This window comes from Choloepus didactylus, chromosome 1 (assembly GCF_015220235.1).
Source record: "Choloepus didactylus isolate mChoDid1 chromosome 1, mChoDid1.pri, whole genome shotgun sequence".
Lineage (NCBI taxonomy): Eukaryota > Metazoa > Chordata > Mammalia > Pilosa > Megalonychidae > Choloepus > Choloepus didactylus.
In genome coordinates this window covers 124,288,947-124,302,796 of record NC_051307.1, presented here as the reverse complement: position 1 = coordinate 124,302,796, position 13,850 = coordinate 124,288,947, and the positions used below count along the sequence as shown (strand labels likewise).

Genomic DNA, 13,850 nt, shown 5'->3' with positions numbered 1-13,850 from the left:
TATATTCTTCACAAAGAAAAGGCTTTTTTAATATCTTGAGAGTTTAGGTAATGGCTATTATGTGCACCTAACTATAATTCTCATGTGCTTTATTTTTATGGAACATCATTGAAAAGAGCTCATAAGCCAGATTCTGCACTCACAAGCTCACATCCCTTTCATAATGCATCTTTTTTTTTTTCAGTTCTACCCAACAAAACTGCCTCTATCACCATGCAGCTGGCTGCCAAAGTAAGACTTGTAGAATCCAATCAAAGGACCACAGTGGCAAATGTATGACAAGGGAGAAGCTTGTCAATTCTGCATCTTAAGAGTGGGATGTGATTTCTTTGAAACCACAAATCATGGATTTCTACAAATTTATATTGTTTATACGAGCCCTCAGTATAATGATTTGTGGCCACAAAATTGCAGTAACTACAACAATCTCAACATGAGCATTTAAGTGAGATATGAAAGCACATCTGGCAGATTCCACCTGCATTTTTGCACCTGCAACTAATTTCTGATCCCCAAAGGAGGCTACTCCAACAGGTAGAGGTATGGGGAGCAATTGATCCTTGAGTGTTTCATAATATAGTAGAACTCCCTCTATGCTGTTAAATGAAAAACAGAGTTTGGATACAGAAAAATAAGAACCTCCAACATCCTCTATAACCTCAGTGTTTATACCAGATCTGGTAAGATTACATTGTATCCAAAGATTTGGAATTCTCAAAGCGGTTAAAACAAGTTTAAATACAGTCAAAATCTTACCCTAACCCAAGTATAGGGATTTTTTTACAAATGTAATTATTTCATGCCAAAGCATCACATATTCTAATTCCCCTTTTCCATGTTTAAAATATGGTCAAATTTTGTTGGAGGATAGGAGGATTGAGAAGCCCATAGCATTCTTTGGAACCTATTGTTTTCCTCTTCATCAAAACGGTCTGAAAATAAGGCCTCTTTCTCCATCTTTATCGTGAAGGTAGACTTGCGGTTCTTGAAAGCCTCTCGCTGCCTTCTTTCCCAGTCTCCCGCTTCACATCTGTCAGAGGCAAGAGTGCCCCCACAGGCCATCATTAACCTGCCAATTCTGCCTCCAAACAAGGAGGACAAGAGCTCACTAATTTGAAGATCAAAAAGCCACTTGTCCATTATATAATTGGAATGAAAGGCAAAATGTTGCCATTCTGAAGAGCACAGTAATTACTAGCTGTTAATTGCTCTCTCGTGGTGGCTCACTTTTAATTAAAAAGAACAGCGCATTGCAGGCTGATAAGCAATGGTGGAGACCACTGGTTTAATCAACAAAGCAGAAAAATTTGTTTCTGCCGCAGCCAACAACAGCTTGAGAAATCTTCAGATGTCCAGTCGAGATTAAAAAACTGTCTATTTAGTGCAGTCAGATTTTATTTTAACTAAGGGGATGGCTATTTGAAGTCTTCCAATGTGAGTGTCCCAGCCACATCCCCGCTGGTGCCGTGGGGACTAATCACGGGTTGGGGTTGTGATCACTCAAGTAAAGAAATTTAGCGACTTTCCTCTTGACTTCATCATTCTTGGGTAATTGGCCTGTCTGAGGTGAGTACTCTTTTTTTTTTCCTTAAGAAAGCGCTTTAAAGTATGTAAGGCCCACAGACTGTGCATTTAATTACTGTTCATATTTCATGCAGTCAAACTGAATTTCATTTAAAGAAAACGATTTACCTATCTTTAAAAAGCTTTATATGCTCTGCTTTGTTTTTTAGTTCCAGAGGTTATATATTTACATGCCAAAAAAAAAAAAAAATGTATTTAAGGCATCAAAGTTACTTCTGTAAGATGCTTCTCTGTCATTTCTTCTTTCATCTAACAGCCACAAATGAGAGCCATCCTTAGAGGGAGAAAATACTCTCTGGAAAGATACTACTACATTTACTTACAAAGGTTCCCTGGGTTAAGTGGGGTTACCTGGTCCCAGTTTGTCTCATAGATCTCCAACTGTGAAGAGCCTGTGTGTCCCCCTCACCCAATGCCTCTTGTCATCTTCTAAGTCGTAGTAGTTGGAAATCCATTGTTTTTAAATTTTGCATTAGCTTCCATTTAACTGTCTCTTGTGCAACTCAGGCTGTATTTAAGGCTAGTCCTCTGTCAAAGAGGAAACTTCTTGTCTCTTTGCTAATCACTAGAATTACATATCTCTGAGTTGTCTGGATGATATAAAAAGTGTCTCAACCACAATGCCAGATTTGTTGGTCAACAGACACAAACTGTTGGTCAAAATATCTATCCTATGCACTGGGTGAGCACTAGCTCTAGCTGCCCTGTACAAAATGGTTTAGCACTCCAGCTCAAACGGTGCCTCTAAAAAGATCTACACTATAGCAAACTTCTCTTTCTGCTCAAACTAAGGATCGTCTTTATGATACAGCCTACAAACACACGTGGCTAAATGGATAATTTAATTTGGAGCAGATAATTAAAAATTAACCTATTGTTAGTTTAATTTGCTACTCCTTATCTTTGCCTTGAAAACACCATTGACATCAGGCTGATGGAGACTGGTACCCCCTACACACCTCCATGCCTCCCTATGAAGCTACATAGGGCATACAGCAAATCCTCCCACTAGAGAATTCATCATTTGAGTCTTAAATCAACTTTCCTGATTTAAGGTGTCTGCCTTCAGAGAGAAAAGGAAGGGAAGTAAAAGAGAAATTCTATAGGGGTTTCCTTTGCTCCCCTCTTTGTTTATATCCAAGAATAAATGGCCTATCTTTGTGGAAAGAGCAGAGTCAGATCTTAGTTTAAATCCCATCTCTGCTGCTTATTAATGAGTAACATGGGAAAATTAGGCTTCTGAAATCTCAGTTCAATACATGGAGAAAATAATTCTTTTAAGGGACTGTTGCAAAAAATAACAATAAATGAAAATAATATTCTGAACATAGTAGGTGTTCAGTAATTGATATTTGCTCCTAAGGAATGTTGGGTGCTGGTAATATGATGTGAATGCTAATTCAGGAAGTGTCCCTCCCCATTCAGCCCTCTGTATACTTTCTTTCTTTCTTTCTTTTAACTTTCTGAGTGCAATTTAACAAGTAGTTAGAGAGCAAATCTCAGAGAATGTTATGGGTTACAGTTCCACAGTTTCAGTTATTTCGTTATTGTGAAATATATATGCAAAGAGGTAATATCTTTCAAAGTATGATTTAACAAGTAAATATGTAGGAAATTTCCAAAAATGTTATGGGTTACTGTATCATAGTTTCAATTATTTCCTTATTTTGAAATATAACATATATACAAAAAAGGTGATAACGTTCAAATTACAATGGTGAAAGATACAGGAGAAGATGGAGAAGATATTCCCAGAATTGCTTTATTCAGTATTCCCCATTCTCCACCTCCCCCTACACTTCATTGCTAGCCACATGCCATTAATTACTTTAAAGTAAATTGGGCATGGGAGTGGGGTGGGACACAGTAAATTGCTGAATGAGGCAAAGAGGAATTTGTGGATTTGCTTTAATAGAAAGAAGGGAGGGCAAAAAAGAAGACATTATTTTCTGAAGTTTAAGCCCCTGAAAACTTGCCTTGGGATGTCAAGAAAATACACACCCATTTTTTTTTTTTTTTTTTTTTTTGCCAGATTCCCCTTACCCTGTATATCAATTCCATAAATAAGTTTACTGACAAATGAAATAAATCTGGGAGGGAAAACATTCATATGAGCAGCACCTTCTTCTGATTTAAGAAAGCCACACAACTAGAAAAATAATGAAACTAGATATTCAACAGCATACTCAAAATTGTTGTCTCTTTGAAATAGTCCTTCTTGACCTTTTTTCTACTGAAAACTAATATCTGGCTTCTTTTATTTCTTCCTGAAAATCAGAAAGATTTTAAAACTACTACTGGACCCAATGGAAAGTATGCCTTAGTTAAAGAATATTGGTTTTATTCTTAGCTACAAAACAAACTGGAACCTATAGTCATCCATCCTGTATATCTTCATGGACATACCAAGTTACAGAATTGAAAGAGACCTGGAAGAGCCTTATCCAAATATAGGCCTTAAAAAGTCGCAAAATAAGTACAAGTACATTCAAGGAAGAGTCACTAAATTCTACACTCAGATAAATGCTAAAGAGAACTGCTATTAATGTATCTTCCATCTTCCCCAAAGGCTGAGTAGCAAAGGGTCTCCTATGTAAGTATAGGATTTGATATTAAAAGGGGACTGGTCCATGGGTCAGGAGCAGGTTCTGCTACCAGCTCCTGGCATAACCTTGGATAAAAGCTGTCACTTCCCTGATGTGATAGTTGAAGTGGAGAAATCCTGAAGAGCCTATTTTTCTACAACTGCTTTTGAGATTCAGGAAGAGGCCACGCTGACTCAAAAAGCTGTTAACATCAGCCAGTATCAGGCTCATCTGCCTTGGGCTAGAAAGTCAAGAAGACAGGTGCAACATCTGTTGACTCACTGGCTACCACACCAACAACCAGACGATGCTCAACAAATGTCTTCTGATAACAGAAAGCAGGTTCAATCTCATTGGATTGATTACATGTTAAACCAAAATCCTCTTACAGGCTGCAGAGCGTGGGCAATCTCTGACATGCTCGTTGTGCTCATTAAGGGCAAAAGCCAAACAATGTGTTATGGGCAGACTTTTCTGAGCAAGGAGCTTTTTTTTTTTCCTACTTCCTGTTTCTAATTTTCAGGCAGCACCTGTCACCAGCAGTCTTGACTTTCACAGTTTTCTTTTTAGTCTCTTTGCTTTTTTTCTCATTCTTGTTCTAAGGTTTATCAGAGGAAACACTTGCCCTCCCAAGGATGGCCTCCACACTGTGACAGATTAATCCACGTTGAGTGAACTTCCTTCAGACAGAGGACACTAATTATTATGAAGGCACTTAGAACACAATGAGAGCTGACATCTGACAGACCATTCCCTGCCAGCTCTGCATTGTCTTAATGTCAGACCCTGTCAGTTCCCAGCCTTAATTACATCCTGTTTACAAACATTAGGCCTGACTTCAGATGAAGCCCTAACAAAGGTTGACAAAGGTCAGGGTCACATCCCAAGGATGTTATCTGTCTGTACTCTCCTCCCGATAAACCAGAAGGTAGAGGGCTGATTTGGGAGATAGCTTTCAGAGCAGAAAAATGCACTACGGTCACTGGAATATCTAATCTCTGTGGACACGTTTCCAGCCAATCTGCTAAGCACAGTGGTAAGGAGAAGGGGCCAAATTTAGAGGGCCAATTAGTGCTCCCTAGTTATCTGAAATCCCGAGGGAAGACGTGGCAAAGGTGTTGGGAAAACCTCCTTCAGCAGGAAAGCTATTGTCACCCTTTGCCACTGAATCAAGAAAAACAAACTCAAGCATGAATAGATGATCCCCAGTTAGAATGGGGGACCTGTTTTGAAGATGACCAGAAAACTAGTGCTTGTAACTTTTTTGAAAATCATTATGATTTTTGAAATGTTTTTATTTGAGGGTCAATTAATAGACTTTTCTTAAGCAAAGCACTCTTTATATCCACTTTGTGTATTAGAGTTTCAGGTACCACATCAGACTTTCATTCAAATCCATCAGACTGGGATTTCTTTGAATTTCAATAGGTTACAATAATAATTAATAATATAAGCCATCAATATTTTTAAGCTATGGCCTTAGGGAACATCTGCCAAATCTCTACATTTTACAAATGGGAAAACAGTGGCCCAATTATGTTGAAGTATTTAACATAACTAGATCTTACAGCACACTGGTGGCAAGGTCAAGCTAGAACCGCAATCTCCCAACCCGTCCGGAGTTCTTTCTACATTCTTTGAAAGTAAAACTTTTTTTTATATTCTTATAGAAACTGACATCTAGTTACTAGTCGTCTGTTGAACAACTTATTCTGTTTGTCCCTTCAGCCTTCTCTCCAAACTAAATAACTTACATTCTTCTCATCATTTTGTTTTTTCCAACACGTAATTTGCTTTAAATATTCTTCTCCAGACACCCACCATCCCACAGTATCCCCAAAAGTACTCAGTAGTTATTTTACATAAATAATCTGCTTGGTTCCCATTTGGTTATTCCACATTATTAAGAATTTTACTCTGCTAAGTCGAGGTCAGTTAGTTGCGACCTGTTTAACAGGCTTGCTCCCTAAATGAACACCTCGTACAAGTGAATTCCAAGTATATCTCTAACAATTTTGTCATAATTGCTTTTATATGTTAACACCATTTTGTAGAAATGGTCTCCTTTGGTCCCTAGGCCCTCTGTTATCCCCCTACACCACTCTGCCAAACCCTATGCTGCACACCACCAAGAGTCTCAGGTCTACTGCTACAGTCACTCTCCCAAGAGACTCATCTGCCTCTAGTTTCCATTTCTTACTGCCAGTGGGCAACTCTGAAATATTCAGGCGTGGTCCTAACTCTTCACCTCTCTTTCTTCCTCCGTCTCTTTGAGGGGCATCTACAACCCAATGTCAGCTCAAATGCATGAAGTCTAAGAACAAATCACTTTCAGAGTCCCCTTCACAATCCTCCCATCATCTCCCAAAACTGCTCTCCTAACCCTAACCTTTACTTTCGAGAGTCCTTTCTCAGCCTCAACTACTTCCCTACGGCAAGGAACCACGTCTTGTTCACTGCTTTGTCCAAAGTGTCCACTACACTGCCTGAAACAGAGCAGGCACCTAGTAATATCTGGTGTGTGAATAAATGGGTGAAAGCAGAAAGATTCCATGGATGAATCAATAAATGGATAAATTTGCTGGAATCACTGGGTTTTGTCAATTCTTCCTCCATAGCATCCTGACTCCTCTTTTCTACTTCCTCCCTCATGACCATCCCCATTTTTGAGGCTTCCATCACGAGAAGTTTGAAATACTACAAGTCGTGGTTGGTTTCTGTGCCCTGGTCTCTCCATCTAAAGCCCCCTAACCATTGCTGGGCACAGATGGAAGCACTGTACAAGAACTGGTACATCAATCCTTCCTAATAAACACACCCTTTGTAGCAATCCTATTGAATATTCTAATTTGCTATACGAGTCAAGTAGCTCAAGGCCCAGGTCCAACTCCTGCAAAGTGTGACTTATTCTGCTCCCCCAGGATGACAATGAAATGCCGTTAACTACTCTTTGACTGTGATCCTCTGAACAGGTGTGGGCCTCTTAGCATTCTGTGGTCTAGACCAGATTTCCCACCTTAGAGGAGATTATGTCATTTGGGACTAAATCCAAGGCTTGGCTGAAATTACTTGGATGTATTACTGCCTTGCTGCTCACATGTCGACCGCATGCACAGAGTGAAGGCAGATGACTCTGCCCTTCAAGTGTGTAATATGGAGCTCTCTGATGACAAACTGTAATTAGGGTAGTAAAACTGAGGTTACAGTGAAATTGAACTAAAATCCCTGGGTGTTATAGTGCTTTAACTTGCCTCACTCACTGTGATGAGGTATATGGTTCAGAAGGTAGTAGTTAGTGAAGGTTAAAAAAGTTGTGTTCTAAGATGTTTCAACTGTGGAACTGTAAATTGTGTTTGTTGGGTCTGCCAGCTAGTGGCTGGAATGTCCAGAAGGAACATCTATCAAGGAATAGATGGGGGATGGGGGAAGAGAACCAGGGAATAATGAATGAAAAAATGAAATTGTTTCCTATGAAAAAATGAAATTGTTTCCTATGAGGAAGTGTGATAGAGCTGGTCTGTCTATATGCATTACATATACATTTTAGTGCTAAGTATAGTTTAATGATGGACAATAATCATCGGTTATCTGGGCCACACTGACACATTAATGGTTTTATTTGTAAGTCAGAGAACAAGATCAATAATCAGAGTTTTAAAAACATCAGGCACCCCCACAACCTCTTCCCACCTCTGAAAAATAACAGCCTGCTCCTTTTTATCAGTGGGTTGTTGTTTCATTGCATTTGTAATGTCAGTCATACGCACAACTCGCTCTCCCGTCAGAACTGGGTCACAGCCAGTGGCTGACGCCTCCGGAAATATAGACCTAACATTTCACAATAACTCTACAAGGGTCTGCAACCGCATGCTTTACTAACTCAAACAAGAAAATCTAATTTTAGGGGGAAAGTTGAAAGGTCATAAGGAAACCATATCAGTACTCTAGCACATACCTTCACATTTGAGGGTGTGCAAAAATTCAAGGCTTAAGTGAATGCCAGAATTCCTGACACACTCCTAATAAGCTGTTTAATTCAGGTGCCAGGGATCTTAGCACAGGATTTCATAACATGCAACTATTCCAAACGGGAAAAGCGACACTAACACAACCAAAACTTCTACAGCTGTTAAGCCGCGAGTCAAAGAAAATATATCATTTTACAAAATAACTTTTTCAGTGGTGGATGGTTTGTGGGAGAGTGCATAAAATATTCATGTGCAAGGAGCCGAGGAGTATGTGAAAGCAGTGGTTTTGAAGTCTCATAATTAAATAGGAATCCTCAGCACCCACGATAAAGGAGTCGGAAGGGTTGGATAAGAAATTTTGCCCACACTAACCATTGAACCTTGAGTGCCAACATCTTTCCTTTTCATGCAGGTGTCTGGATCCAAAGCAAGATAATATTTAACTTAACTTAATGATAGATCTGGTTGTAGAAAGTGTTGTGTATGGGATGGGTCCAGGTTCTGTCTTCATTCTCCTTTCCTCAGCACCTTGAACAATACCCAGTACACAGCAGATGCCCAATAAAGGCACATGGAATGGAGGAATTAAAAGAGAATGCAGCAACAGTTTGAAATTTATCTTCATCCTGCCAATGCATCACACTTTACAGTAATCTCTTTAAAATATCTGAGAGCCATTTTTAAAATAGATATATATATTTAAATTAATGTTTCTCAAACCTTTTCATCTTTAAAAAACATTTTCTAATAATTTTTATTAGAAGTTGTAGGTTTACAGAAAAAGCATGCAGAAAATACAGAATTCCCACCTACCCTCATTATTAACACCTTGCACTAGTGTGGTACATTTGTTACAATTGATAAAAGAATATTACTAAAATCATACTATTACATTCTGTTCTTTACGTTCAGGTTCACTATTTGTATTGTATAGTCCTATGGCTTTTTAAAAATATTTTATTCTAGTAGCATATATACAACCTAAAATTTTCCCTCTAAGCCACATTCTAATATATCATTCAGTTGTGTTAACTGCATTCACAATGCTATGCTACCACAACATTTACCAAAACTGTTCCTTCATCCCAAATAGAAATTCTGTACCAATTACGCATTAACCCCATTTAGCCAGTTTATTTTCAAATCAGCCTGTCCATAATTTGCAATTCAACTCAGAAAATAAATAGAAATAAGGAATATAATTTTCTGGCTCTCTAGCCAGCAATCACAATTTTTTCTTAATCGCAGTAGACACAGTGATAGATATTTCTGCATAAAAAGGGAAACAGCGCTGTCCACGGCAGCCCCATGCACATCCCATGACTGAGAAAGCAGCAGCCCTCCAAATGACAGGATGCAGCTTCCACCGAAGCTCCTGTCCCAAAGATCCAATCCACCTTACCCTCCAACCAAAGATCAACTCTCCCACACTCCTTTGGTTTAAAGGTGGAGAGTGCAGAGAAAAGGAGGAGGGATCTGATAGGGTATTCTGCCATAGGCCAGACCTCAGCATTTTATGCTCCTATGAAAATTCAACTCACTCACTCCACTGTGTCTCCCCAAGTTTCTGAGCAGGTGGGAGCTGGATAAGTCCAGTAGGGCCACCAACCTAGGCAAGTAGCAGCCATCATTTGTTGATACAAAGCAAATATTCAGCAAACCATACAAAGCAAATATTGTAATTGCCGTTTTACAGAGGAGAAAATTAAGGCTCATCTGTCTAGCAGGTGACAGAGTTGGGATTTGAACCTCAATTTCTCTGACTCTAAAACATGAGATCTTTCCACTATGCCACACTGCCCCCTGGGTCGCCGTGCAAGCACACACTCCAGAGGAGAATTTGGGTTATGTAAAGAGGCACTCTTTCATATTCAAACTAGGCATCATTTTAGATGAAATCCTTTGTATATCTAAGCCTAATAATTTAAGCCCAAATTGCTTAAAATTTGGAAAAACTCCAATTTCACAAAGTAATATATCTTACAAGTCACTCATTCCACTATACACCATAGAGGGAGCCCTCTTTACAAGAATATCTTGCAAACTTTACTTATACTTATAAAAATAAATATATTATATTAACATTGCATAGAACTCTTCCTCTGAAGGAGTTCAAAGCATTTTTCAAATGCCAATTTTGGTATTTCTTGAGGGAAAAGAAAGCTGAAAGATTATAGACAAACTCTAGATAGCATCTCTTAAATAATTTAACTTCCTCCTTCCCGAAAGAATTTAGGCATCTCAAGATAAAATACACACAAACACTAAAATTATTCACATAGAAGTACAAAATCCATGTAGAAGTATGGAAAAGAATACCAAAACCTTAACAATTGTGGCTACTACCATTTGAGCACTGAATTTAGTGTTCAGCTTCTTGAAGATCAAGGTGAAAAAAAAAGTCATATATGTGTAAATCTCATTGTCCAATAAGAGGAACTTTTGTGGATTATAGTTTAAGAAACCCTAAGTAATCTAGAATAGGGAATGAGATCTTGTTATTCTGTACAGGTAAATGTAATACCCCAATACATCCCAGAGTATTTTGGACAGAAAATAAAAAAGTATTTGCAAAGTACCCTTGAAGTACTGGGGGAAAAAATGTGGAACTATTAGACTTCCCCACCTTGGGAATTACTGATATTCTCACAAGCATTAGGGACTCCCAATTTAATAAGTCAAGCCCTCAGTCTTGGGACTTGCCCTTATGAAACTTATTGCTGCAAAGGAGAAGTTAAGCCTACTCATAATTATGTCTAAGAGTCACCCCCAGAGAACTTCTTTTATTGCTTAGTTATGGCCTCTTTCTCTCAGCCAACTCTGCGAATAAACTCACTACCCTCCTCCTATGTGAGACATGAATTCCAGAGGTGTAAGTCTCCCTGGCAAGGTGGAACATGACTCCTGGGGATCAGCCTGGCCCTGGCATCGTGGGATTGAGAGAGACTTATTGACCAAAAGAGAGAAAAGAAATAAAACAAAATAAAGCTACAGTGGCTAAGAGATTCAATTAGAGTAAAGAGGTCATTCTGGAGGTTATTCTTATGCATTAAATAGATATTCCTTTTTATTTCTAGTGTATTAGAATAGCTAGAAGGTAATACCTGAATCTGTTGAACTGTAATCCAATAGACTTCTTGATGATGATTGTATAACTATATAGTTTTTATTGTGACTGTGTGATTATGAAAACCTTGTGACTGACACTCCCTTTATCCAGTGTATGAGCAGATGAGTAATAAAATAAAGACAAAAATACATATAAATAATGGGGGGGGATAAGGAATATGGGATTTTTTGGATGTTCTTTTTTATTTTTATCTTTATATTTTTTCTTTATTTTGGAGTAATGAAAATGTTCTAAAATTTATTTGTGGTGATGAATGCACAATTATGTGATGATACTGTGAGCCATTGATTGTATATTTTGGATGGATTATAAGGTGTGAGAATACCTTTCAATAAAATCGCATTTAAAAAGAAAAAGAAAAAGAAACCCTGAACAAAATATTAGATATCTTCTACCACTATTTTATAAAATATGCACAGATATTTTTCATGTGGCATCAGTTAAACTGATCCTCAATGAAGCAAAGGACAAGTCATTAAACACAAAGTTAACAAAAAAAGCACTTTGTTTCAAATCCAACTCTATTTTCATTCTACATGGATCATATCTGATTTTTACCTCAATGAGTAATATACTCGATTCCTTATACTCTTTATTTCAAGATCTCTTAGTTATCTGAACCTTTTTAGCAATAAAAGTCCATCTTTTTTTAAGGTAATATCTATTGACCATTTGCTATGTACCTAAAGCCTTGTGCTAAGCATGCATTCTCTTGATTCTGATGGCAACCTCGTGGGGGTAGATGATTTACAGATGAGAGAACAGAGACTCAGCACTTTTGAGCAAATTGTTCTCAGTGTCAGAGCCCGAGTGACAGGATTCCAGCCCACGTTTGTCTGTTTCCAGAACTGAGCTCTTAATGATCGTGTCACAGACCCTCTTCCATAACCTGTTTACCATAAGGATGTGTGACATTTTTATCTCTATTTCCAAAGTCAAGTAGAGATAAACATCTTCCTAGGGAATTAATATTTTCCTTAGGTCAAGTCTTTAAGGGCAGGCTCACAGAGGAAATGTGGACATTAGTTGCTTTTGATCAGCTAAAGCATTTGAAATCATAAACTGATTTTTTTCAAAAACCTAAGCAACAACAAACAATAAACTTTGCAGCATGTAGGAAAATGAGAAGTGTCTATATGGATGGCAGGAAGTCATTATATGCTTCATGGCATAGGCAATAGGAACTTGCTCTTCAGGTTACAAATCAACTCAAAGCCAGTTGAAAGTAAACAATTGTCATCATGTAAAATGTTCTAGATGAAATCAGTTGGTGGTTAAAGCAAACATCTAAAATATCAGGGACCACACCTCAAAAATCCAGAAGCAATTATCACTCATCATTGCCCTGGTGGGCAGCTCCAAGGAGACCAAAAACTGAGTAAGTAAAGGGGACACTGTCACCTCTTAAATCTTGGCCAACTACTTCCAGATGAGCTATTTGGTACAGTGGGGAAATGGAGCTAAGAAAGTTTGCCTAGCTGTTGGATTTCAGCTAGAGAGTATCAATAATTGGGTTATTGATCATTTAGTTTCATTTATAAGGCAATGGATTTATCTATGCATAGTAATTTTGCTACTACTTTTAAACAGATTGTATCTTTGAATATTGTAAAGATGCACCCAAATGTGCCTAAATATCACACATTTTAGGCTTTGAGGGGAAAAAAGTAAATAAATTATTGCTAGTTTGTCCCAGCAGTCATGCAAGGGGAAAAAATGTCTTCTAGGGCTTATACAAATAGACACCCTCTCTCTTCAAATCAGCCTAAGACACTCTGAACCCCAAAGTTTTTCAACAATCTTTTAGACAAAAAAAGCTCTAGAAATACTGATATTTGCAAAACATCACAGTAGAAGAGACCCTAAACCACAGTTGATGGCAGCTAGGTTTTCTACCCATTGATTCAGTCAAACACTGTGCTAGGTACTGGGATTCAACAATAAAAAGTCAGAAATAGTCCTTACCCACAAGTTTACATCCCAACAGAGAAGCTAAACACTAAACATCAAATTCTGCATAGTTTTTAATTAAAATTATAAGAAAACGACTGGCAAACATAGTCCTGGTGCTCTCCAAAAGAGCTTAAATTCCTGAGGGAAAAGAAGAGCAATAATGGTGTCAGCTATCCAAAAGCATTCCCAAGAGAATGCTTTTTAAAATACATTTTAGAAGCATTTTTCCTGGGATTCTGAGTCTAACCTCCAGCTCTGGCAACCAGACTCACTCACCAGGTTGAAATTTATGGTAGCCACTGGCAAGCTGGCCTCCATAAATTCAAAGCCCTGGTTACATATGTACCATATATTTCATCTTCTCCTCTTTGTTTGTTTGTTTGTTTCCTTGCCAGCTTCACATTTTATAGACATCCTCATAGCAACTCCAGGAATGGTTCTCCATCTTAAACTTGACAGCCAAAGTGACAAGTCTTGACTTTTTTGTACGTCTTTTATGCAACTAAAATAGATATATTAAGTAGGAACACTTCTCTCAGTATCGAATCAAGGTATGTCTTGAAAAGAAGAAAAATGTTTGTCTAGTTCTAAAAACAACTGCTGTGATCTACCCAGGATCATAAAACTGTA

At 38.1% G+C, this 13,850-nt stretch overlaps 1 protein-coding gene across 2 annotated transcripts in view; it reads right to left on the bottom strand.

Annotated features, from left to right (window-relative positions):
- Positions 1–13,850, bottom strand: part of MECOM (MDS1 and EVI1 complex locus) — a 556,962-nt gene that overhangs the window by 399,724 nt on the left and 143,388 nt on the right. The window lies entirely within an intron of this gene.